The 26,793-nt window shown below is 38.0% G+C and overlaps 1 long non-coding RNA gene across 1 annotated transcript; it reads right to left on the bottom strand.

Moving 5' to 3' along the window:
• Positions 1–5,272: 5,272 nt before the first annotated feature.
• On the bottom strand, positions 5,273–26,666 carry LOC121031315 (uncharacterized). Its single transcript, XR_005790667.1, has 4 exons — positions 26,426–26,666; positions 24,262–24,358; positions 19,180–19,223; positions 5,273–5,359 (listed from the first exon to the last, which is right to left on the bottom strand). It is a non-coding gene; the product is annotated as an uncharacterized LOC121031315 (long non-coding RNA).
• Between the last annotated feature and the right edge of the window lie 127 nt (positions 26,667–26,793).

The following is a 26,793-nucleotide window of genomic DNA, read 5'->3' as shown; positions in this document are numbered from 1 at the left end:
ATCATGACCTGAGCTGAAGTCGGACGCTCAACTGACTGAGCCACCCAGGCGCCCCTATTGGTTGTATTTTAAGTAGTATATAGTTTTTCCTCATTCTTGTAATCTGCTTTTGTCCATGTGATAAAGATCTAGCTATTACATGAAGAAGAAAATGAAGATGAAGACTAAAAAGAAAGAGGTGAAGGAGCAAAGAAAGGAAAGGAAAGGGTATAGAATATAGTTGGTATGGGGTTGTGGGAATGAAGAGCAGTTGAAAAAAATCCAGCAACCAAACTTTGCACTAATTTGTGCTTGATCTTGACTAAATCAGTAGATGTCTCTGAACCTCAGTGTTTCAGCTATGGAATAATTTGGCTGGATTATGAGTGGTGTCTACCATTCCTTCCAACCCAAACATGTTATGACAATAAGCGACTAGAAAACAGTTATAATTTGAACACCCAAATGGGAATGTGAAAAACCTTAAAGGCCCCAGTTGTGATCTTTTTAAGATCAAGAAAAGTTTCGGTAGATTTGGCGGGAGAGATGGGGTAGGGGGCGGGTAATTGGCTTCTTGCTTGTTTTTAATCTGTTATTAACATTATTTTTTTCTCTCACCCTGTCAGCTCAAGGGGGCACATTTTACCCTTAGCACCCCTCCTAAGTTCTGAATTCACAGTATGCCAGAAGATCATCAAAGTTGTCTTATTCCTTTCTCTAAGTACCCAGAAACAATTATTCAAATGTTTGCCACTTACATGGAACACTGAAAGCAGCTCTGGAAGAGTTGAGGGAGTTAGTATAAAGCTTCTGTCAGTGATGCTAGATGGAGGGGTGATAAGATTCATTGAAATGTAGATCGCAAGGAGAGAAGGTTTACAAAGCACTTACAGAGTCTAAGATGAAAAGAATTATATTAGTGCCAACGAGTATTATTCCATAAAAATTCCCTTTGTGACTGATGAGAAGGAGCTCAAATCTTCAAATAAAACATTTAATTCACACCTGACAGCAATTTTCAGAGTTTGGAACAAGCAATGTTAGTAATTCCATTCTTAGCCCAGGGAAAAACCGTGCAGCAGAATAGAGTGGCAATAAAATAAATGTCTATGGTTCTTGAAAAAGAAAAACTCTGAAGAGAAAGGCCTTCTGGCAAAAAAAAAAAAGTAAACCCCATGTGCTGGTCTGAATTCCTCTAACTTTCAATTAGTGGGTTAAGGAGATTCCAACGTTTGTGTTATTTCTGCACTAGTCTAACTCACACATTAGTACATGCACACAGTTGAGCCTCAGCATTTGTGGATTCAGCATGTGTGTTGTTGATCATTTACAAGCAACTTCTGAAGGACTTTGACTGGGGGTTGTCATTTTGCAGAAACCCCAGCATAAATAAAGCTGGGTAGGATGGCTGCTGAATGAATCAATTAACGAGCATCCTCAGTAACTACTTCTCAATGTGACCTCACTATTCTCTACTCTCCTGTTGCTTTGCATTAATTTCCATGAAGCAATATGCACAATAGCCCCCTAAATGGGGGAAAACTAGAAGCAAATGATGGATTCATAAATCTGGCCTTTCATGGACCTACATGTTGGGACTGAGGATGGACAATCACACCCTTTCTGCTACCATGTGTAACCAATTGAAAAACAGAAGGTATAAACAGATGAAGTATCAAAATATGTTTGGTTACCAGTAAACTGAATTAGAGAATGCAGTTTGGCCTATTGCCACATGTAGGCTTCCTACCATTTTCCTCCTGCAATTAAACACACCTATCCAGTCATAGCAGAGCACTAGACAAAAATAGGTCTTTGCTCCCAGCAATTTATAGCAGTAAAAGAAGAGAAACATGCATGTTTTCTGCCTTACATGGTGGTTTTGCTGTTCCTGTGAAATAGAAAAGCCTATTCTCTTTGAAATATTAAGAAGTTCTTTTCTAGTTTGTGCTTTCCTCCTCATCCCCTCAGTCAGTCTTATCCAAGAGAAGAGGAAGATTTGGGTTAATGAGATTGGGAACAATTCATGGGATATATGTAGCAGAACCTTTCTTGTTAGCTTTTGGAGCATTCTGCCCTCTTCAATTTGTGTGGAAGGGTTACTCACCAAGCAGGGTTTCTTCACCTTATGGCAGAAGGTTCACTCAGGATGCTATGAAAGGAGGGGCGCCTGGGTGGCGCAGTCGGTTAAGCGTCCGACTTCAGCCAGGTCACGTTCTCGCGGTCCGTGAGTTCGAGCCCCGCGTTGGGCTCTGGGCTGATGGCTCAGAGCCTGGAGCCTGTTTCTGATTCTGTGTCTCCCTCTCTCTCTGCCCCTCCCCCGTTCATGCTCTGTCTCTCTCTGTCCCAAAAATAAATAAACGTTGAAAAAAAAAATTTAAAAAAAAAAAAAAGAAAGGAGGAGCCTCAGATGAAAGTTTATAAAAGCTTTACTCAATGTCACCAAACTAATATGCCCTCCTTCCTCAAGAAGGAATAAATAAAAGGTAGAAAGTAGGGTTAGAAGTATTACTCATAGCAGCATGTGGACACTTTGTTATCTGAATTTAAGTCTTCTACACTCCCATTTTGTTTCTGGAAGAACTCATTGAGTAATTTCCAATAATGATAGCAGTAACTGCAGTAAAAATAACATTCTGCTAAGCTAGGCATGTTGTAACAAGCAACACTAAAACCTCAGTGATATAAAACATCAAAACAATTAATTCTTAATCACTTTTTAGGACTATTGCAAAATGGCTAAGGACTAAAAACCAAGGGCAAATAACAGATAAGAAGAAGATAGGTATGGAAGAGGCAGATAGTCAAAATAGTTTTAAAATATGTGATTTCGTTCAAGAAATTGCTGGAATATACAATTCATTATGGGTCTCCTGAGTTTCTCCTATCTTACAAGGAAATTTACTGACAGCTTTTATTCTGGGCCATCTTTTAAAATATACTTATGTAGAAAACAGCCTTAAAAAGTGATAACTTCCCCCTCTGATGCAACAGGAAGATTTTCTTACTATGTAGTATAATAAAGATAAAGTCTCCGTCCAGGGAAAATGGAATATTTGCTTGCAGTTCATTATGAAAGAGTTGTATTTCCTAATTTGGAGATGCTTGGCTATTGACATAAACCCACTGCAGTACCCAGCTAAATTATTCTTCATGTGGGACTTGAAGAGCACAGGGAATCAATGCAATCATGAAGCACAGGCATCTTGCTGTGCTGTGGGTAATATGTCATATTACTCTGACCAAAAGAGCCTATGTCTTCTGTCAAGATGCATGAAATGGTAGCATGCTAACTTGTTAGCTTGAAAATTAGATAAAATAATAGACCATTCTCAGTTCTTGACAGAAATTAGACAGTTAGATGAATAATTTCAGCAGAGAGCTGGAAACTATTATAAATGAATGGAAATCTTAGAACTGTAAATAATAGTAACTGAAACTGAGAACTCAATAAACAGTTTATAGCAAATTAGACAAAACTACAGAGAGGATTAGTAAACTAGAAGACACATAAAAAGAAAATAGCCAGAGTGAAACTTGACAGAAAAGATGAAAAATGCAAAAACAACTGAAAATCTGTGTATCCATTCATAATTCTATTACCCTCCCCATCCTAAAACTATTTTTGAATTCAATATGTATCATAATCAAATATATCTTTATATATTTGCTTCAAGTGTGTATATATGTACGGTATGTTTGCATGTATACTAAACAACAGAGCACCTTTGTACTTTTGAAAACTTTATCTTTGTGATATTACAATGTGCTTGATTTTTTTGCTTAATATTTGAATCTATACAATACTCTTCTTACTAAATCATTTTCATTTACTCCCCCTCTTAATTCATACAACACAGAAAAATTTTGTTTAACATAATCAATGTGTCTTTTGCACCAGAATTTTATATTGTTTTGTATATTTAGTGATTCTACAAGCTTTCCAAGCAGTCCATATTTTTCCCCAGTTTCATTCATAAACAAAAACTTAGGCAAGAAAATAAAAATTGAAAACTAAGGAATGCATTTTAAAAAAGTAAAGCACTATGAAAGAAATTTATATCCATTATCAGTACACCACAAGACCTGGAGAAAGATGTGATATTAAAGAATTCATAAAGCTCTTTTTGAAATGTATCAATTAGAAAATTCATAAATTCCCTAAGGAAGATGAAAAAGGATCAGCATGATTGAAAAGTAATGGAAGAACAAATAATACAAAATTATCTCAGATTTCTCATGTTACAAGGTAAGAGTGTCTATTGCAGATCATAAAATGAGGCTGAGAAATGTTCAGTGACCAGGCTGAACCATAACCAAATGGGATTTTCTCTGAATGAGTTGCATCAGGCATTACAGAATGAGTGGGGTAGAATTTTAGTCCATTTCAATCTTGGAAATACACAAATTTATTCAATAGAATTTCTTACTAAGATAAACACTGACATGGTTACCAGAGGGAAGGGTACGGGGGAGGGTTTAATAGGTGGTGGGATTTAAGGAGTGCACTTGTGATGCGCATTGGGTGATGGAACTATTGAAACCAATATAACACTATGTTAACTGGTGTTAAAATAAGAACTTAAAAAGCCAAAAAAAAAAAAAAAAGATAAACATTGACATATTTCTTCCAAGCCAATGAAACTAAAGAAATAACATCTAGAATATATGGAGTTTGAAAAATACCACTGACTGAAAAAGGGAAAAGATAATTCTAGCATATGGAAAATTCATTTTATTATAGCCATTGAAATGAGGAAAGACTTGCTCCAGTAAAAATATTCAAAAGAAAGGTTTAATGTCATTCCTGGAATAGGTTTTCTGTAAAGAAAAGTGGTGAAGGTTAAGACAATATTTAACAGGTCACACTTTGTAATAGATACGTAAAAAGAAGGGTTTTGAACCATTTAATTGTATTCAGCTTAAGCCTATCCCCAGAAAATACAACCTGACCTCCAGCAAGACGGCTCTCGGCAGCTGAGACAAACCCTAAAGGAGCTGACACCTTGAGGCTATCTGATGACTGCACTCCCTCAAGCTGGGCAGCCAGTCCTTCTCTGAAAAAGAGAGAGAGAAAGGGGGATGGGGAGAGACGGACAGAGAGAGAAAGAGAGAGAGGGAGAGAAAGAAATTTGGGATGCTAGACAAAACTGCAAGCCTATTTTTTAAGACAGGAATATGTAGATATTTTCCTCTTGGGCCAGTCTTGTAATGGCAAGATTCCTCCAATTTAAGTAGCACTCTGTGCTGGATATTTTTTTCTTTGCCCTCTAAATCCACTCTCTACCCTTACCTGTGCCCTTCACCTGAACTTTATTGATTGTATCAATAAACTTGCATGCCCTTTGGTTTGCTGTTGAGTTCAGCCAATGAGAATCACCTGCAAAAGATCAAAGAGAAATACGAAAGGAAGGTCAGGATGTTTATTCCCCTGCCTCAATACTGTCAGGCTTTAAATTAGCAATATTTCCACTAGAAGTCACTGCCTCTGCTACACAGCCCTCCTTTACAGCCACTGTTCTCTCCCCGAGTGTCAGTGATGGCTCCCTCCACTAGACCCTTCAAGGTTACAAATGTGATGGTTGGTTATTGCTACAAGAGGGGTGGGTACAACACCATCCTGTATACATTACCATTGCCTGTACCTATGCAAAAAATCTCTGTACTAAGCTGTCTTCAATTACTCCTTCCCTTCCTATTAAGACCTTGGCTAACTCACTCTATTTAGAAATCTCTTTACTAATACTCTTCAATAAAGAAATAAGGAAATCCACTACAATAAACTGGGGGCAGGGAGTGGAAAAAAGAGGATAAATTATTAGAGTAAAATTAATAAGGCTGACTCTAGTGAGCAGAAACAAGTTTCTTCATTTTGCCAGGAAGCCCCTCTCAATTTTGTGCATCTGTCAACACCCCATTTTGATGCCTTGGAGCATTTGAGCATATAATAGTTGAGCTGCTCAGAAACCACTTGGCCAGAACGCCTTCCAAAAAGGCCAGGTCTCTTTGTTCATGAACCTGAAGAATTAGTAAACACAGTTTATGGCCAATAAAACCCCACACACAGTTTGGGCAAATAATAAGGTGAAAGCAGTTTCTTATTAAAGTTATGATTAGGTTTATCACATCTAATCATAACGGTCTCACTAGGAAGAAAAGTAAGCAAGTCTTCATTATGCACTGCTACCTGCCAAAGCCAGAATTCTCTTAGGGAGAAAAAAAGCCCAAGGAAGCAATAGCATGCTTTTGGAATATACACTGTTACCCAAAGAATTTGGCCCAGAATGGAATGCACCTGATAAGCAATAACTTGACCAGTTAGTTGAGTTGGTTTTACCGTGAAGCTAATGAAGCTTAAGCTTTAGCTTCACTCACACAAACCGCTTTCAAGGCTCTGGGAGGAGCCCCAACAATATGTTCATATGGTCACTGTATGTTTGTAAAATTTGCCAAAATAATAATTTAATCACAACTGGTTAAGATTTATCTTTTTCCACTCTGCTTTTCTCATCATTGAACTTCCAACTGTGTTGGGTAATTTTTGAGTGGCTATAGGCATTTTTACAACTTGGCTAAACAGCAGCTCAGTTAGGGATATTTTCAGTTTTGATTTATGTGATACATGTATGTGGTTCTCGGTCACTTCTGCATATACTTAAGTTATTGCAAGTTTTCCTTTTGTAGGAATGACCTACAAGAATATTCCCTCTATCCACTTGTGTCAACTCATCCTGCACCAGACACAAAGGTGCTGGGCCAAAGTATTACCATGATATGAACCAGTAGCATGAAAGAATTAGAAGAGAAACAAGGTTGAAAGATCTGGATCCAGAAGATATTATGTGCAATAAGGTGAAGAATTTTTTATCAGACAGGTAAAATTATACATAGATTCAGTTCCTATAAATACAGAATTAAAACAGAAGTTCCCTCCTATCAGGAAGGTACTCAATAATATACAAGATATAGGTACCAACACCATACATGTCTTTTCTTTTTTGATGAGAATCACGCAAAAGAAGGATCAAAGAGAATTCCTATGGCGAAAGAGTACAAATTTGTAGTCATCTTACAAACAGAAAAGCGCATCTGTATTTTTATTATTATCAAAAATATAAAAAAGTGTCAATCAACCTCTCTAGAGGAAAGATTGGATTATCTTTCTGTTCTCTCAATAGAAAATGATATCACAAAATACTATTATGTGAAGAAGCTGTCAAAATAGGATGCAGGAAAGAAACTATAAAAGACAAGTGACTGGCTGCTAAATAATGTAAAAATCATTATTTTTCTGTTTTTTTATGCTTGTGATATTTCCCACCTTTTTAAAAATATGTGTTTGGTTGTGATTTCTTTTTCCAGATAAATATGCACTTTTATATCTAATGTTATATTTGAAGGTTTTTATTCTTTTTCTTAAAGAGGCCCCTGCTCAAATTGTAGAGGCTTCAAGGTCCATGAAAGTGGGATTGCCCTGCCAGTTGGCCTCAAATGCAGTAATGTACATTCCAGGTTCAAGTGCTGTCTAATTCCATAAACACAGAGCAGGCACTACATGAACGGGACATAGGGGGATGTCTCAATATTGGAAAGAACACCTGTCATGGGTAACATGATGACTTCCATCTGCCCAGAAATGTAACTTAATCAGTTGCCTCAAGAAGGTCATCGAGTGTATGCTGTCATCCAGCAAGGAGCTATGAAGCTGGACTTCAGAAAAACTGGCTCTTTGTTCTCTTTGTCTATAGTATCTTCTAGCCAGAAATAAGTCACATGATTTCCCTGTGCCTTAGCTTCTTCATTCTGAAAGAAGTGTGGTGTGTGTGTGTGTGTGTGTGTGTGTGTGTGTGTGTGTGTGTGTGTGTTTTAGAAAGAGAGCATGTGCAGGAGATGGGCAGAGAGAAAGAGAGAATCCCAAGCAGGCTCCACGCTCAGCACAGAGCCTGACACGGGGCTCAATCCTACAACCCTAGGATCATGACCTGAGGCAAAATCAAGAGTTGGATGCTCAGCCAACTGAGCCACCCAGCCTACCAGGCATTGAGTTTTTGATTGTCCCACTTGCGTCTCACTTCCTACACCTGACGTTCTCTCCCCTCCCCACTTGGCTAGGATATATCCCTTCTTTTTTCATTCTCTAAAACAACATTTAGACAAAAATATTTTATGCAGAAGGTTTTTACTAAATAGTTTGGCAAAGGAGGAAAAATAAAGCACAGTGCTCAACCCAACATTATTTTGAATAAACATCAGACACCACACTGTGTCTCAAAAGTCGTCAAACATGTCTTCCCCAGGAAATATTTTACCTAAGGCCAATATATGACTAAAAGCCTGAGCTTTCTCCTTGTTTACTCCTTCAGTCTAGCTCTTCTCATTTTCTCTTCAAGTTTCCTAAATACTTCCTTAAATCTATGGACAATTGCAATATTCTTTTTCACTTTCTTGTGTAAGCCCATTTTAATCATTTTTATCTAAATGAATCCCAAGTAGGAAAACTCCTTATGTGGGGTTTGGCTCTATTTCATAAGGAAACACTCTATTCAGGTATTAAAAAAAAAAAAAAAAGGTCAATTCTCTCCCAAAGAATTCATTCTAGTTTCTTCCCTGGCCAACAAACTTAAAATACATGCAGATTTTTTTAAAGTCAATAAATTCTTCCAATTTTCAAGTAATAGAAAACTTTTGAGAATTAAATGGAGAACTTTTTAAGAATTAAAATTTAATTTTTTAAAGTTTTTATTTAAATTTCAGTTAGTTAATATATAATGTAATATTAGTTTCAGGTGTACAATATAGTGAATCAACACTTATATACAATACTCAATGTTCATCACAACAAATGCACTCCTTAACCCCCATCACCTATTTACTCATACCTTCACCCACTAGTTAAGTAGGCTCCACGATCAATGTGGGACTTGAACTCATGACCCCAAGATCAAGAGTCACATGCTGTACTGACTGAGTCACACCAGGCGCCCAATACTAAGAAATTATAAAGCATACATATATAGAACTATGCTAGTGTTTATTACATTATTTCCAGTGGAAATGTTATTATTGCCACCTCCAGAGTTATCATTTTGAATTTCCTTTTTCCTGCCATTAAATCAAGTCCTGTTATAGAAATATACATAATAGATGGTAACACAAAAATATCACAGAAGAGAGACGAATGGATATGGCTCTTCAGACCAATTTATAGGTCACTGTTAAGAAAACCCAGCTGTTTACCAATGCAGGAAGGGCTGCATTCATTCTTCCAATGAAGACAAAAAGTCCAACCTCACATATATCAATTGGCATCCCAGGTCTCCAATTCCTATATGCAAAACAGGTCCAAAAGAAATTATATCCTCTTCAAACATAGAACTTTCTTTTAGATAAAAGACTTATAGAATTACAAAGGACCTTAGAGATCATTTATTCTAAGCCCCATTTTAAAGATAAGGAAAACTGAGACCCAAAAATCCTAACTGGCAGATGGAAGATCATACCCATATTCAAGGCCAAGATGGGCACAGAAAATCACTGCAGTTTAGGCAAAATCGGGAAATTGCTAGAAGGATACTGGGTGTCTTATATAAAGGTCAGAAGATAGGAAGTGCAGCTGAACCTCAAGGACAATTGGTATTGCCATTAGTTGTCTCATCTCTGTTTCCTTGTGCATTTTTATTCCATTCCCAGAAACCAACTTAAACCACAGCAGGAAGCATGACTGCCAACAACTCCCCAGCCTTCTATCCCAAGCAGTCAGGATGTTCGAACTTTGAAAATCCCAGGGAAGAAGATAATTGGCCCAATTTGAGTGGGTATTCCTTCCTGGAGGACTTGCTTATGGTCAGGCAGATGGGACCACACCAAGACAAAAATTTCATGACTGAAAGAATATAGTACTGCTGCTAGCAAAAAGGAGAAGTGCTTGGCAGATTAAAATTCAAAATAATTTAATATCCACTAAAAATATTTTCAATTGGGAAGCCATAAGTGTATCACTAGGGACAGCAGGGTATAAGTGGTTCTGGTTTCTCTTTCCAAATTTAATAACTCTGGACCTTGTGCCAGTGCCTTAATCCACTAAGCACCCTTGACCTCAGTAATTAATTCATAAAATGGGAATAAATATTTAAAATTTCTGAAGGCAGAAGACTAGAGAGAGGGCACGTGGCAGCCATGAGCGTATGCCTTGCAAACCTCCTACATGGAGAGTGTTCTTGACCAAGGGCCTCAGCTGCTGTGCTTTGAAATTCATTGCCTGGTTTGTGCCAAGGCTACTCTCAGACAATGACTGAGTGTGGGGGTAGTGTGAGGTGGGGGGAGTTGCACAAGGCAGACCCAGATTCCTGGACGACATAGTATTCTGCTGGAATCCAACTTTGGCTCAGTATCCCCAATACCTTTGCTGCTTCATTCTGAGACTGCATAGCTGTCTACAATGTGTTGACCCAAACTTCTCTCCTTCACTTGCAATCAGACTTCCATTATTGTCTGCTGAGTCTCCCAGTTTTTTTACTCCCTCTCCATTTCCTTTCACACAAACATTTCCCTAGATAAAATCCATGCATGTTTAGCTCTGTCTTTGAACCTGCATCTCAGAGGACCGGGACTAATACAAGATGGCATCAAGTTTCCTTCATGATCTATGAGACGAATATATGTTTTTCACCTAGGACATCGTTCCTGTGAATAATTAAATCAACTGGGAGATTTCTTTTTCCTTGTAAGTACTGATTACAGTTACTCCTCCTCCACCGACTAAATCAAAGTCTCCCAGCTTATTCCTAGAAATCTGTATTTCATAAAAAGGCTCTTGTGATCAGTGTGATAATCATAAGAATTCTTCAATATTGCTTTCATCCCTCCCTCCATCTTGAGGGTACTCAACAGAATTGAACTCCTTGACTTTCTCACTGTTGGGAGAAGGAACATATGACTAGTATTAGCCAATGAATTTTGAAAGGAAATGACATGTTATTTCTAGGTTAGAGTATTTACCAGCATGAGACCCTTCAGATCAGTAGTATTCCAAGTGTGGGCTGCACACTGGTCCATAAACTATTTTTAGTCCATGAAAAGATAAGTACAAAGATGAAAATAAAGATGAAAATAATAGTACTTTAGCACTGCTGCAACATTCAAACACGTGATCAATGATTTATCTTTACCATATTTTATAAAAGTACTGGTCCATAACAGATTAGAAATAAAATAAATAAAAACTGGTCTTTTACCACAGATAGTTTAAAAAGTACTGCTTGGAACTTTCATTTTCCTCTGGCACTATGAATTACAACGTTCAATATAATGATCATTCTACTAACTTGAATCCAAGAGCAACAAATGAGTGAAACTCCCATCCCATCCCTACCTTCAGCTCTCAGTGAACCCACAATGGAAATGTTAATGTAAATGGGAAATAAGTTTTTGTTTGGTTAATCCAGTAAGATTTTGGAGTTGTGTTATTAGAGCAAAATTTAGCTCATCCCAACCAATACAATCTCATTACCTAGGACCACATGCAAAAGATGAAAATAGAAAATCTAGTTGATACAGTTACAGATCAAAGAAACCAAAGATCTAATGAAAGGAATTGAGAAACATGGAATTTAGAATTAGAACTGGTCAATGAAGAAACTTCTTTGGATAGACATGCAATATTTCCCTTAACATTTCCAGTAAGGGAAGTTAGTCTTCACTGGACATTCCTTGTTCCAACTGGGGGTAAATTGTTGATATATATTGAGTGTCAAACACCATGCTAAGCACTTTATATAGATTACCATATTTAAATCTAAAACAAACTCATGAAGCAGGTTCTATAATGAGTGAAATTTTAGTAATAAAGGAAATCTGCATTTGAAGATGTAAGTAACTTGTCTAAAGTCACAAAGCTAGTAAATATAGTCAGATTCAGTATCAGGTAATGCTGGCACTGCAATGCAATAATATGCTATTGACCCTTACCGGCCTATCCAGAGCTAAAATGTGCCTCTTTGTCTTTTCCATTCTACTGGACTTAGTTCTTGTAAATGGTGAAGGAGATTAAATCCAATCCCTTTCACTGTGATGGGCAATCAAACATATTCGATAAGTGAAAGGGAGCAGTTAAGAAATCTAACAAATATTGGGTACTTAGTGTATGCATTATAACATATAATCCTCATAGCATAACCTTATTTTACACGTAAGGAAAATAAAGATCAGGGCTCCCGGATGGCTCAGTCAAGTGTCTGACTCTTGATTTCTGTTCTGGTCATGTCCTCATGGTTCATGAGTCTAAGCCCTGCATCTGGCTCTGTGCTGACAGCATGGAGCCTGGTAGGGATTCTCTCTCTTTCCCTTTCTCTGCCTCTCTCTCTCTCTCAAAATAAATAAATAAATACTTTTTAAAAAAGAAAATTAAGACCAAAATATTTACATAATACTTCCATGACTAAAATCATAAGTGGTAGCATTGAGATTCAACCACATGGTTTTTTTCATTTCACTATAGAGCCTATTGATTAATGGGCACAATAATTATTGTCTTTTAAGAGTTCATCTTTCCCAATAATCCATTCATTCATTCTTTTCACTTATAATAAAACTCAGTGTTTACTGTGGCCAATAATGTCCTATATTTTCTGCACCCCCCCCCCGCCTTGTTAATGCCATTCTGAATTCACCTTAATCTACACTTCTCTTTATTCACTTAAATTCAGTCATTGTTGATATTCTAGTTATTGCTGTATGACAAACCACCCCAAATCTTAGTGGTATAAAACAAAATTCATGTAATATGCTCACAAAGTCTAGCCAGAAAAATGGAAGGAATGTTAATATCATTGTAAGAAGTGCAATGGATACACTGTGGTGGCCATCACAGTAGCCTTCTTGGTATTCCTCCACTCTGCCAGGCAAACTTCTGCCTTAGGGATTTTGTTGTTTCCTCCACTTGGAACACAATTCACCCAGATATCTGTAAGGCCAACTATCTTGTGTCCTTCAAGCCTTTGCTCAAATCTTACCTTATTCAAGGAGACTTACCCTAACTAGTGACAAAGACTGTCTTTAGCCAAATTTAATCAGGTTCTCTGAGCCCTTGTCTCAACTAGCAAGAATTTTGCTAAGTAAGCTTATTTCATCATTCGTATCTGATCATCCTTAATATCTGATCAAGTTTCTCATTCTCCAATGTTGACAAATAAGTCCTTGGCCTGCCTTTAACAAGAATCCTGTTAGGCCAATCTAGCAACAACCCCTATCCTTGATGTACCCTCTTAGTAATTTTCCATCCACTGATTTTCTCACTCTGCTTGCTGGCTATAAATTCCCAACTGTCTCTGCTATATTTGGAGTTGAGCCCAATCTTTCTCTCCTATCAAAATACCCCTATTACAATAGTTTTGAATAAAGTCTTCTTTACCATTTTAATAAGGGTCAGATTAATTTTTTTCTTTAACACCAATCTACTTTACAGTGCAGCTTGAACACACATTAAACAAAATTTGCATTTCTTTTTTTTTAATTATTTTTTTTGAGAGGGAGAGAGAGAATGAGCACATGTTCAGGGGAGAGGGGAGAGAATCTTAAGCAGACTCCCCACTCAGCACAGAGCCTAACACAGGGGCTTGATCCCACAACCCTGGGATCATGACCTGAGTCAAAATCAAGAGTCAGAGGCTCAACTGAGTGAGCCACCCAGGTGCTTCCATAATTTGTATTTCTATGAATGGAAATTATTTGCACTATTTTCAGTTTTCTACAATTTATATTGTTGTCAAATAGCCAAGTCAAACACGAAGGCAGAGAGGGAAGGCCCAGTTGGAACAACCACTAAATTTCAGAAATTATTCACATTTTTTCCTTACCCCAACTATAACTAATAGTTAAACCCAAGATGCTAGTTTAGACCACCAAACCTAAAAGGACTATTTGTGTATCTTCTAACCTTTAGATTCAAGTCTGAATTTCTGCAGGCTGACAAAAGTCTACCACTGATTTCCTAAAAGAAAAGAGTTGTCAATCTCCAATTTATTTTCTCTGCATAATTGTTTAAGTACCATTTTAGGTAGGCCTACTTGTCTACTGACACTGAGAATGCCTAAGGAACCCTTGAAGATATCCCAACACTTGGACACCTTTGCTGGGACTTGACATTGCCTCTGTGTGTCCTGTGATTTCCCTGTGGAGGAGAAAAGATGTTAATCACAGTTTAAAAATACATCTAATTTGTGTAGGAAGGAAGGAAGGGAGGAAGGCAGGAAGGCAGGAAGGCAGGAAGGCAGGAAGGCAGGAAGGAAGGAAAGAAGGAAAAGGTAACTGAGTAAGACACATGAAAGCCACACAGCACCCTGCAGAAGTAGCTGTTTACCAAACAATCCCATTTGTACCCCTGATTTACCTCCTCCTAATGATGATGATAAAACAGTAATAAACAAGAAAGAAACACGTCTATCTAAAACCACACCCAGTAGGTTCACAGTAGGTTCTACTGTGCACATGGCCTTTCCTTTAATTCAATAATTTGATAAGCTACTTTGGGTATACCCAAAGTATACCCAAATTTGGTAGATTATCAAATCATACTTTCTAAGGAGACTGTAAAATAAAAAGATAGTTAAGCTGTTTAACATAAAAAATGAACAAGAATTTAAACCTGTTTGAGAAAGGAAGGTAGGTAAGGAAGTAGGAGAGAAAGAGCTGAGAAACTGATTACAGTCTAACAAATGTCAGCCAGTAGGAAATCCCTAATGGAAGCCATGGTAATTTTAAACTATTTGCATTGTTGGGATACGTATGTTTTACTGCCCCTTGCATTCATAGACCTTCAGGCTGGTGATACCTCAGGAGCATGGGGTCATTGGGATCTCAGCTCATACAGGGTGACATCATGCCAAAAGGGAACATCACAGCACATTTCATTGAGGCAATCACCCGCTGAACTCACACAATAGAATCAGGAACTTCAAACCAGTCTTGATTTAGAAGAAAACACTGGAGCACACACAAATGGAATTTAAGCCAATTCCATTTCAGTCTCAAAGAACAGGGTGACCCTAGGTGACATCGAGCAATAATGATAATAGCAAGATTTGAGTGTACAAAGAAACTTGGAATCAGCAAATAAGATTACTGGATTTCTCCAGAGGCAAATTATGCATTGTTAAGAGCATAGCATTCTGGGTCATCTGATTCTGTCTTTTCATCACCTTTGAGCTATTTTTCAACTCTGTAAATTGTAGGAAATTAAAACGCAATGAAAACGACTCTTGACTATGAACATGTAAATGAATTGTCTGGTGAAAGGACACACTTCCCTCCTCCAAGCCAGTTTTGTGTCGGTTTGCAAATTAATTTCATTGTTTTTGATCTATAAATCTCTGGGGTTTTTTAAACATATCTTTTGAACCAGATATGCTATCTGCCTGATCCCATCATTAATAATGAGTTGAAATCTTTAACACATGTTCATTTTATACCTGTGTGAAAATTATGATTTTTTAATCCTTTTTTAAATTATCTTTTTAGCAAAGACACTTATTATAAGCCAGATGCTACATGAAATATTTTACATGTACTACATCCATATCATCTTCCCAACTCACTGGAATTGGGTACTATTATTATCACCACTTTATAGGTCAGTAGTCAACAAACAACAGCCCTGTGGGCCAAATCTGGCCTGCCAATTTCAGCCTGCAGCCTGTGTTTGGCAATAAGATTTTATTGTAACACAGCATGCCCATTAGTTTATATACTGTCTATGACTGTTTCTACCCTACAACAGCACAGCTAAATACTTGCACCAGAGACTATATGGCCCACCAGTCCTATAATATTTATTATCTATCCCTTTACATACAATGTTTGCTGCACCCTGTAATAGATGAGAAAATAGGCTTTGAAAGGTTATAAAAATTATCCAAATTCACACGCTGGTGAGTAGCATAGCCCAGACCCTTAAGTCTCCTTCCCTGTATTATTTCTCAGATGTCAATGCTCCTGAGCTTTTACTTGTCCCAAAAAAGATCAACTCCCATATGGCATAATTTTAGTGTTTTTATAGTCAGTCTCTTTCTGCCTCCATTCATATACCCGTGCTTGGAATTTCTTTAGGAAAGGACCATTCTTTCATGTTGCAATGATAAGGTAAAAATGAAAAATATCTGACAGAAGAAATATAAAAAGTTTGGTTTGTGTGAAGGTGATAATGATGGAGAACAGACCCCATTCTCTGAGTAGAAAAAGAGGCCAAGCCATTTATTTGCACCTGGAGAGAAAACGGAGTGATCGTTCAAAGGGAGGTTGGCACAAAACAAAACTGAGGTTGCCTAAGGGCAGTCAGGTACCTAACTCAATTCACCTACATGGTTTGCTCTCCCTCACCGCCTCCAATCTGGTTTGCATTTTATTGTCAAAAGTAGGGGTAAAATGTTATTGCAGCAGTAACCTCTTATTAGCTGGCATTAGCCCCTCAGGGCAATTGTTCTATCTAAAGCTATTCTATGCAGTGGTATTTAACAAGTTTCCTTTTGGAATCTTGTCATCTCTCCCTCCTTCCCTATCTCCAGCTCTTTACTCCCATATGACCCCAATTAGTGTGTGTGTGTGTGTGTGTGTGTGTGTGTGTGTGTGTGTGCGCGCGCGCGCACATGAATGTGTGTGTATGTGCAGGGGGCCCACATGGTTTTCCTTCAAAGAAACAAGCGCACAGAGCTGTAAAATAAATGAGATCTGCCCAGCACTCATGTATTCATTATAATTTTTCAAAACCCACAAGAAGTGAAAGGGCCAAGGTGTCAATGGAAAGGCTAATCAGAATTTAGAAGGGCAATGAAAACCATATAAATGGGATTCCACTTGAAATTCTATGAACTGCTAAGGATGAAGTATTCAGGCAATTAATTCACTAGTAACTGAGCACAATCTGGAACAAGAGGGACATCGTGTTTAGATTGTATTTCCATCCCTTCAAAAAAAAAAAAAAAAGGAGAAAACGCTTTCCAAAAGAATACTGCTGTCTTTCTTTAACCATCTCTTGACAAGGGTTTGACACAAGCAAATATCTTCGAGTAAACCAAACGATATAAATTTTAGCCACAAAAGAAAAGCCAAGAAGAGGTCTGCACATTAACCAGGAAGAAAAGTCATCACTGTCCACACCAACATGCTCTGAGATAGATACAATTGATTCTTGTTGTTCTTGAATTAGTGAGTATTAAATCATTGCTCGAAGGGGAAATCCAGGGATAGAATCTTAAGAGCATTTTTTATATAACCTGTTTTAGGTGTGGTTCTGTTTAAAGACACCTTTTTAAACATATATATTGTTGATTCATTAACATTGAACTTATGGCTAACAGCACTATAACTCATGCTTGAATGAGACTTATCTAACACACATGTTTTTTCCATAAGGCACCTTACAGCCCTCTTGCAGCTAGAAAAACTAGACAGAACTTCAGCAGTGCACTTGAGGGCCATTTTAAACAGAGAAATCACCCACAAACAAAAATTTGAAAAAGGTGACACTAACTAAACCATGAAAAGGACACTGGCTACAGTATGAGAGCTGAAACAAGAAGACAGAACATCACCTTGTTCCACCTCAGTTGTGAATATGTGTCAGGTGACTCAAATTTTCACCACCCTGCCCATGCTCATGTCTGTGAATGACTACAAAAATACACTGAATTTTGATTTGGGAATTATGAATGGCTTTTAGCAAGTAGATATTTGCAAATACAGAATCTGAGAATAATGAGGATTGGCTGTATCTATTTTCCCCAGAAGCTGCATAAGCAGCAAATAACACTGTGAGGATAACACAAACAGCATTGCCAGAATATGTAATATAAACATTTTTAATTATAGAGACCTCATGCACAAGTATCACAAGAATTCACAAATACTGTGAATTCTTTAAGGAGAATGTCAAGTTGAACAGTTGGTATGAATGATTTATGAATGGGGAAAATGTTGACTGCTTTATTATCTGGCAGGGATTGTGTGAAACAGTGGCCATTCTTGACATCCAGGAAGCTGGCAATAGTAATTGATTTCCCAGTTCTCTAAAGCTAAGCACCTAAAATCCAATCTCAAGCAACCCTAAGGGCTTCTCGAAGTGTTCTTCCAAAAATCCTTAAAACTCCAGCACATTAACCTTGAGAATATTAAAAGTCTCTGGGTAAGACCCTGTTGTACAATAAGCCTGTTAAGGAAATGGTTGAGTCAAAAAAATATTAATGGTTGAGAGAAGTCAACAAAAAATCAGTATTAGCTATTTTGCATTTCATAGAATAAAACTGTGTTTCAGTAAAGAAAAAAAAACTATGCATCTTTGACATATAGCACATCCTTCCAATTTACCAGATTCTAACCTTTTTTTTTTTTTTTTTTTTTGAGCTACGTTGTAATCCCTCTGAGTTGTAAATAACTGATACACATGTAAATGCTGTCCAGTGTGGTAAAGATTTAATTGATTCTCCTTATCCCCAGGGTAAAATATAATTTTTGCCTACAATGGAAATTCATTTCAGCATTCCTTTGCTAGCCAGATAAGTTTGCAGACTTTTCCTCTGAACCAGCTATAGTTTCTGCCTGGTTCCCTCTGTCTTTCTTTCTACCCTCTTAGGTACAGTACCAGGAAGCCTGAGAATTAAACTAATAAAGGACAAAATAGTAGGAGAAAAGGCACACAATTTTTGTTAATGTTTATAGGCACTGAAGTTCACAGAAAAGAAGTAAAATGCAAAGAAGAGTTGGACTCTGGGGTTACGTACCATTTTAACAAAGAAAAGAAGGTTGTGCTTCAAGAGCTGATAAATCACTGGGAAGTTACTGGGGGAAAAATGGAAAATAAAGTCTTATTTTAGTAAGATCTGCTGTACAAACTCATTGTGGTGTAGGCTCTGTCTCCAGTGATAAGAGTGCTCTTATCTTCTGGGGTGGGAGAAGGGTGGGGGATCTGTAGGTAGAAGGGGGCAGATACCTTCATGAAGGGAAACTTATGCCCTGCTTTAGGCAGATAAGGGGAAGGCAGAGAACTTCCTGCATCTGTTGCCTCTCAGTTGCCTTTAACTCAAAATAATCCTTGTGCCAAAGTGGTATATTTAGGGTTGGTGTATTCTGATCCCCTTTACCATATATATGAGTAAAATAAAATCATTAATGCATGTTCATCTTTTAATATCTGTATAATTGTTATTATTTTACCTTTTTCTAAAGAACTGCTCCCAGGGCCTTAATTCCTTTGTGCCCTGTGGGAGAAATATGGGAAGATGAAAATGAGATGTTTGTGAAGTCTTATGTATCATTGTCCAGACACTACTTAAGAGTAGGTACAGTATCAGCTCTACTTACAGAGCACATTTCTATAATTTGTATGGAGGAGGGTGAGGAGAAAGGCCACTTTGGAAAGTGTTTCTGGTTGGGATTAATAAAAGGACTATATTAATCAGAGTGGCGAAGGACTGTAGACAACTTCCTCAAAGATTTTTCAAATCTTAGGTCGCACTCAAGCTTAGGATAGAACTTTAAGCAATTTTCCAAGATAGCTCTTAGAGAATAACTAAAAAATTAGGTTGCTGAGTAACCCAAGGCTCCTCTAGATTATTTACATTGTCCATAGCCTCAGATATCATCTAAAGGTAGTTACTGACCACCACATAACTTTCTGTTAAGAGACAATTCTAGTATAGCTTTCTTTTGAAAGTGTGTGTGTGTGTGTGTGTGTGTGTGTGTGTGTGTGTGTGTGTGTGTAAGAGAGAGAGAGAGAGAGAGAGAAAGCGAGAGAGAGAGAAGAGAGAAGAGAGACCCTTCATTATCTAAGCAACATGTTAAAGGAATGATGGGTGGAAACTGCTCTACTTCTCATTAACAAGTCTCTATAACAATTACCAGAAATGCAGAACTTCATGGCTGGCTAGGACTCCAGGAAATCTGAGACACATTCTCAGGCCCAGGCTAATCAGAGCTATGGCATTTCTTCCACTCTCCATACTTGGAGACATCTAATCACTATCTGGAAGCTCAGCCTCATCGCTTCTCGGCCTTTTGACTAAGATCAAGTGTGGAAGCTCAGCCCAACTTTTATAGTAGCAGTCATGAAGCATTCTGACCTGAAGAAAGAGGTTCTTAAACATCCCAGTTCATTATGCCTGCATTCAGACTCAAACCAACTGCTTCTTAGCCAACGCAGAAGCAATGCCTCATTTCCAATAACAGCAATACTTTAGCTTTATTCCCAAACTTCACTCCCTTGCAAATATTCCTCTTGCCTGTGGTAGGCATTTGTTCATTAGGGCCATATAGTATCTAATTTCCTCCTTCCTATTTGCACTCTGATCTCCTTTATAGGGAAATTCTTCTTTATGAGTATTTATGAATATTTTTGGTAAGGATAACAGCTCACTTCCTTACATCACAACCCAAAGGGGCTGCATTATTTTCTTTTTGTCCTGGCATCATCAGTGAGATGGGTACATGACTTAGTTTCAGTCATTCAGATGTGTCATGTGTATGTGCTTTTGAGAATAATCAATTCTATCAAATAAATAAGCATGTATCTAATAAAAATAGGCAAAACAGGGGCGCCTGGGTGGCGCAGTCGGTTAAGCGTCCGACTTCAGCCAGGTCACGATCTCGCGGTCAGTGAGTTCGAGCCCCGCGTCGGGCTCTGGGCTGATGGCTCAGAGCCTGGAGCCTGTTTCCGATTCTGTGTCTCCCTCTCTCTCTCTGCCCCTCCCCTGTTCATGCTCTGTCTCTCTCTGTCCCAAAAATAAATAAACGTTGAAAAAAAAAATAGGCAAAACATTTAAGGTGCTTCAGTATAGGTAAATAGCTAGTGAGCAAAAAGTTTGTTGGATGTAGGCAGAGCCTACAGAGTATGATGAGCATAAGATAAGAAGCTAGCAAGTAGAGCATGTGTGTGTCCAACATAGAGAACTATGAAAGGACCAACAATATTGGTGCTATATTCTACAGCACATGGGTACTAAGCACACATACACTTAAATACACTATATTGCAGCACTTAATATATATGATGCCTTAATTCATCACCAACTGGTGATACCCATTTCGGCACCATGTGTTTTCTGCCCACAAAACACAAATAAAATCCGTGGCTGCTCTTCAGAATATTTGGCACTGTCCAGCTATGGCTAGTTGCACTTGTCCCTGTATCTGTCCAACAGAGCAAGTGTGTGTCTTTGGCCCAGGGCATCATCTGTCTGTGGGCCATTTGCTCAAACCCCAGTTTTGGTTCTGCAAACACACTTTTGGTGGAGAAGACTCATGGGGCATAGACAGGAAAGGCATACAAACATTGCATATCCTAAGAGTTAGATTCTATGGCCCTCTCGTTCCACGTGTTCCTATGCTATGTGGGTTAACTTACCTCAGCTCTTTCCCCTTGCTTCTCACCATGTGTTTAAATTCAGTTGAATAAATCATGTCATTTGAGCATCTTAATTTGGTTCATGAGGTTTTCTGTCCTGTGGCCTCTGGGATAGCCTGCCAGGTAGTACATTTGGAGACTATCACTGCCTGGTAATTCTCCTCTGTCCTGGGACTCTGAGTCAATAGTGAGTGATGCAAGGGTGTGTCGTGGCAGCCTGAGGACCAGGCTGTGTTAGCACAGGAATCTTGGCCGTGGTGCACCCACCACCCCCCCCCCCCACCCCACACCTCCTAGAGTCCTCCTGATTCCAATATTTTTGGTTTTTTTAATTGTAAAATAAGGCATACATAAGAAAAGTATATAAAGGATGTGTAAAATTTGGCAGATAATTATAATACAAACAACCGTGAAACCTCACCAACAGGTAGGAAAATTAAAGCCAGATGTAGGAGTTAAATTTGCCCAAGACTCTTTCTCCTGTAAGTTGGTCTCTGAGAAAAAAAATTGGTTTCATGCAATGTTCCCTGGAAATGGGCTGCGGGCTGGTGTTTAAGGCAATTGATCTTGGTCAACTGTAAGGCTTGGATCACAGTCTCTTTGAATATCACAGGAGGGGGGAATGCTGATTTGGCAAGTCCTGCCACTTACTTGCCATGTCATTGAGCTATAACTACCAGGCCAGCCCCTGGTTTGTAGGCATGGTGCTACATCATACACAGGGACTAAGCTGGTGGGGTAGGGCCAAGGCCAAGGTTCTATCACTGCAGTAAAAAGCTCCAACGGCCAAGGGTTGCAATCCCTGACTCAGAGTCTTATATCTGGCTCTGCTGGTTATCTGTGTGCTGCTCAGGGACATGCACATGTGCCACTGATACTCACTGCATGAGTTTCCCCAGTGAACTTGACTCTAGCAGGTAGATGTCATGTGTTATGCCTGGTGACTTGTCCTCATTTGCATGATGCAAACATTACCAGTGCCTACTCTCCCCTCCCATGTGCCCTTCCCCAATCATAATCCCCTTCCTCTCTCCTAGAGAGGTCTCTTGTGACCTGTCTATTGTGACTCTTATTTTCTTTCTATCACCTGAAGATTCATTACTAAATAACTCAGTTTAGTTCTGTCTCTTTGTCTATTTTGAAACATTATATAGTATATGAGATTTGTCCACGTTGCTGTGCATAGATGTATTTTATTCTGTAAAGTTATTTATAGGTCTGTTCTATCATAGATAAACATCTCCAAGTGGAATTGCTGGGTGATTGGGTACGTGTGTGCTCAGTTTTGCGGAGATAATGGGAATGAGTTTCCCATAGTGCTTGCACCATAGTTCCTGCAGTGGATGAAAGTCCTGTTCTACATTCTCACCTCTACTTAGCATTATCTGATTTATTAATGTTTGCCAATCTGGTGAATATGTAAGGATGCCTCAATGTGGTTTTATTTTGCATTCTCCTTATTTCTAATGAGGCTGAGAGCCTTTTCATGTACTTATCAGCCATTTTAATTTCTTCTCTTTTGTAAATGCCTGTTCAAGATCTATGTACAAATTTCTATCGACTCAATATGTCTTTTTCATATTTCATATTTGTAGGAGCTCTCAGTATATTTTGAATCTAGGTGTTTGGTAGCTAAATACGAAAAATAACATCTTCCACTCTTGTAGCTGGTCTTTTGACTCTTTTTTTTAAGTGTTTTTTGATGGATAGAGTTCTTAATTTTAATGTAGTAGAAAAAGTGATCTTTTCCTTTATGGATATTTTTTGTGTCTTGTAAGAAAATTCTTCCCAACCCTGACTTCATGAAGATACTTTCCTGCACTATCTTCTAAAATGCTTTACAATTTTATCTTTCACATTTAGGTCTTTAAGCCACCGGGAATTGATTTTTTGTAAATACTTCTACTTTTTTTTCCCACAAGCCAAGCCTCCAACCTCTAATCAATTTTGCAAGTCTCTGATCACCCTATAATAAATCCTCTTTTTGCCTTAGATAGCTAACATAAGTTTCTGCTGCTTTCAATCAAGAGCTCTAGCTGGTAAAATGGACTACTGCCTTGGCTCCCATCCCTGGAATCCTGCCTTTTAACCCCAGCCCAGTTATGTGCCCTGTGACTACACGCAGACTGGTTTTTGTCCGTGGTTTGGACTGTGCCCAAAGATTGCCATACTCCATGATCTTGTGCCTTACCCAGCAGACTTCATATTTCAGAACCTGCAGTTGGATTGGTTCCACCAGCTCCTGTCCCACTGCCCAGTTTCACTGTAAGTTAAAAACCATGCTCCACTGATTCTCAAGATATGACATGAAATTGTACACTAGCCTGTAGACGCTCAGCTGGAAGAGCGAGAGGCCCATAGAAAGAGGGTTATAGAGATAACATTCATAAGTCATCGCCAATTGACGTCATCTGCTAAGCCAGGCAGGGGAAAGCAGGCTTAATTCCCAGTTGGGGATTTCAGATCTTATTGCTATTCTTTGTTTCTCCTATCAGGAGACCATGCAGGAAGATTCACACTTTACTTTTATCCAAGTGGTTTATTGATTTGTGGATTCAGTGAAATGTGCATCAATTGAACTAACCATTCCCTTTAAGTAAGGGGGGAATTTCACACTGTGCTGAAATTAACAGGCACAACAGTACTGCCTCTTAGAGTTCAACCACAGCACAATAGATGCACACAGTGTGAGGGCAATCTGAAGATTAAATAGCTCTACTTCATCCCTAGCAATCAAAAGCCAGTGTGCTCTTATTCTACTTTCTTTGCTTTCTCTTCCCTCACACCAGACATACACACTTCAAAGAGATTATGTACACTGTTTAATAGAAAATAGATTTCTTTCCTTCCCATCCTTCCACTTTCTTTTTATATCTCTAGGTTTTATTTTTCCTCACCTGTTCTTAAGTGTGTAGCAAACTTTGGATCCTTTTGTTCCTAGATGACTGCTTAAACTTCACAACTTCTCTGATCCAGTCACAATGGAAATAATGTCTAAGACCAGACAAGGTGACAAGTATACCACATTTAATCAATGATTTTTCCTTATAAAATATATAAGCACATGGATATGACTCCACTGACCCACTGTTTTTTTTTTCCTCTTGATAATGAGTAGCTATATCCCCTTTCAACCACTGTGCCTGTGGTTCTGGTGACTAATAATTATAATAATTGACAATTTTATAACTTTTACAGGTTTCACAGTCCTTTGATACACTCATTTCATCTCAAAACTACTAATAAGATAGGTAAGACTTATAGCATCATCTTTAGATTCTTGAGAAGGAAACTGAGGCTCAGAAGGAATTAGTGAATGATATGATGTACAGCCAAGATCTAATCTTGACTATTATGCCTCCTTGGCCAGTGCTCTTTCCCAGATTATTGTCCCATATTAAACAGTTCTCTATGTGACTATAATAATATCTATTTTATGGAAAACTGACCAAGGATCAAACCTGGCCATTTTCATGTCTTTTAAAACCATCTGATTCCATACTTGGCATAAGTGTGCTACTATAAGAACTATAGAGGCACAAACTGTAGGATAATGCTATTAATAAATATTACTATGTCTTAGGATTCTGGGAATACCTAATATATGGAATAGAATCTGATTTGAGGTTTCTAAGCCTTTTTTTTCTTTAGCAATTCACATTAAAAACTTATTTATTGTTGAGATTAAAAAGCCAAACATATTCCAATAAAATGTATTTAAACAAGAAAGGTAAAATTCCAGACTTCCATCTTTATTAGCATACAAAAAGCCTGTTTATGAGTAAACAGGCTTTTTACAAACATATTTAGGTCTTTATAACTTTCTTTCTTTCTTTCTTTCTTTCTTTCTTTCTTTCTTTCTTTATTTAGAATACTTAGCTATTAATTTCAAGGCTGGGTGAAGTTCTACTGCATTAGAAATAAGGGATTTGTTTAAATAGGATTATAAGAGATGAAAGAAGAGTGTTCAAGAAAAAAGCTATTATACATGTATATTTTTTTTAAATCTTCTATGCTGATTACTCCAACTCTTCCAAAAGAACAAAGGGAATTTCTTTTTTTCATGTTGTCATTTATTTAATCTCATGCTTGTTAATTCAATCTCCATTATTCATATAGTTACTACCATATGTTTGTTGCATTAAACCACAGGCTATAGAAATATGGGTAATCACTATAACCTTAGGGGTGAGATTACACAGGTTGACAAGAAGTCCCACAGAAAGAGAACCAATCACTGCCTTGAAAATCAAAACAAGCTTGCCAGAGGAGATACTATTTAATCTTGGAAGAGCAAACAGGAGCATCCCTTATAGTAAACCCAATTCTTCAGCTGTTGTGTGACATTAAAGCCTTCTTATGGAGTTTAGTGGGACATGAAATAGGCATGAGAATTGGAAACCTATGGATTTCAAGATTTCCATCCTGGCATCCCACACTCCTATGGCTCCATAAACTAGTTCCAATATTTCAAACAACCTAGAAGAAATCAAATGGTTCTTCTCCACTCTTGTTTGTTGTTTATTGACTGCTCTGCCTCTGAATTTTCTTTATCAGTCTGAGCGAGCATCCTTCAGAAGATAGCCCTTATAAGTCATGTATCCCCAACATAATTTATAGGAAATAACTTCAACTTCTTTATTTTACTTCAAAGTCTACTCTTCCTCTCCCATGTCACTTAAACTACTTGTGACTGGTGGGCTTATCTCCCCATCTTTCTGTAGAGGAGTTAGGAATGGCCTTGGGAGAATTTTAGCCTTCACAATTTTAATCACCCTTTTCCCTTCCACATACACAAATTACTCCAAAAGAGAAGAAATTCCAAATTTAAGAAACATTCTTTTTCTATACAAAAACAACACAAAGAAATCACCTGGTCTCCTCCTCTAACCAAAATGCTGACTGTCACAGATGTTTTTCTCTATATACCTAGCAAATCCACCCTCTTTCCTTGCTAAAAGAACCCTGCTTTTGTTCAAATAGTGGGCAGCCAAGCTCAGAAAGGTTGTACCCCTTCCCCTCCCCAGGGACTGAAATCTGATCAGTTTAAGACTGCCATACCAGTGTGGACTCAGATGTATATATAAGATCCTTTTCTGTCCAGTGACATCTGAGGGCAAGTCAGGAGCTTCTAGAAAATATTTCAATCTGTGATTTAAAAAAAGAGAGAGCAAAAAACATATGATAAGAACTGTCTTTTTCTTTCTTCCTGCCTGTGGATGTCTTTGAAAGCTTTGGGACCCCTTTAGGCTCCTTTGGACAAGGATGCGATGCTACTTTGTGATATTGAGTAGATAAGCATAAAGGCAAGACCACTATGCTGGCTGTGGTAGGGTGATCAGTTGAGATAGAATCTGGATCCTATGTGACATCACTGTTTCATCGTACAACTATGGAACTGCCCTGTCTCTGAACTTCTTACTCGATAT

This window comes from Herpailurus yagouaroundi, unplaced genomic scaffold, assembly GCF_014898765.1.
Source record: "Herpailurus yagouaroundi ecotype Mexico unplaced genomic scaffold, PumYag 141, whole genome shotgun sequence".
NCBI lineage: Eukaryota > Metazoa > Chordata > Mammalia > Carnivora > Felidae > Herpailurus > Herpailurus yagouaroundi.
The sequence above is the reverse complement of the archived record's forward strand: the minus strand, read 5'-3'. Positions and strand labels throughout refer to the sequence as shown.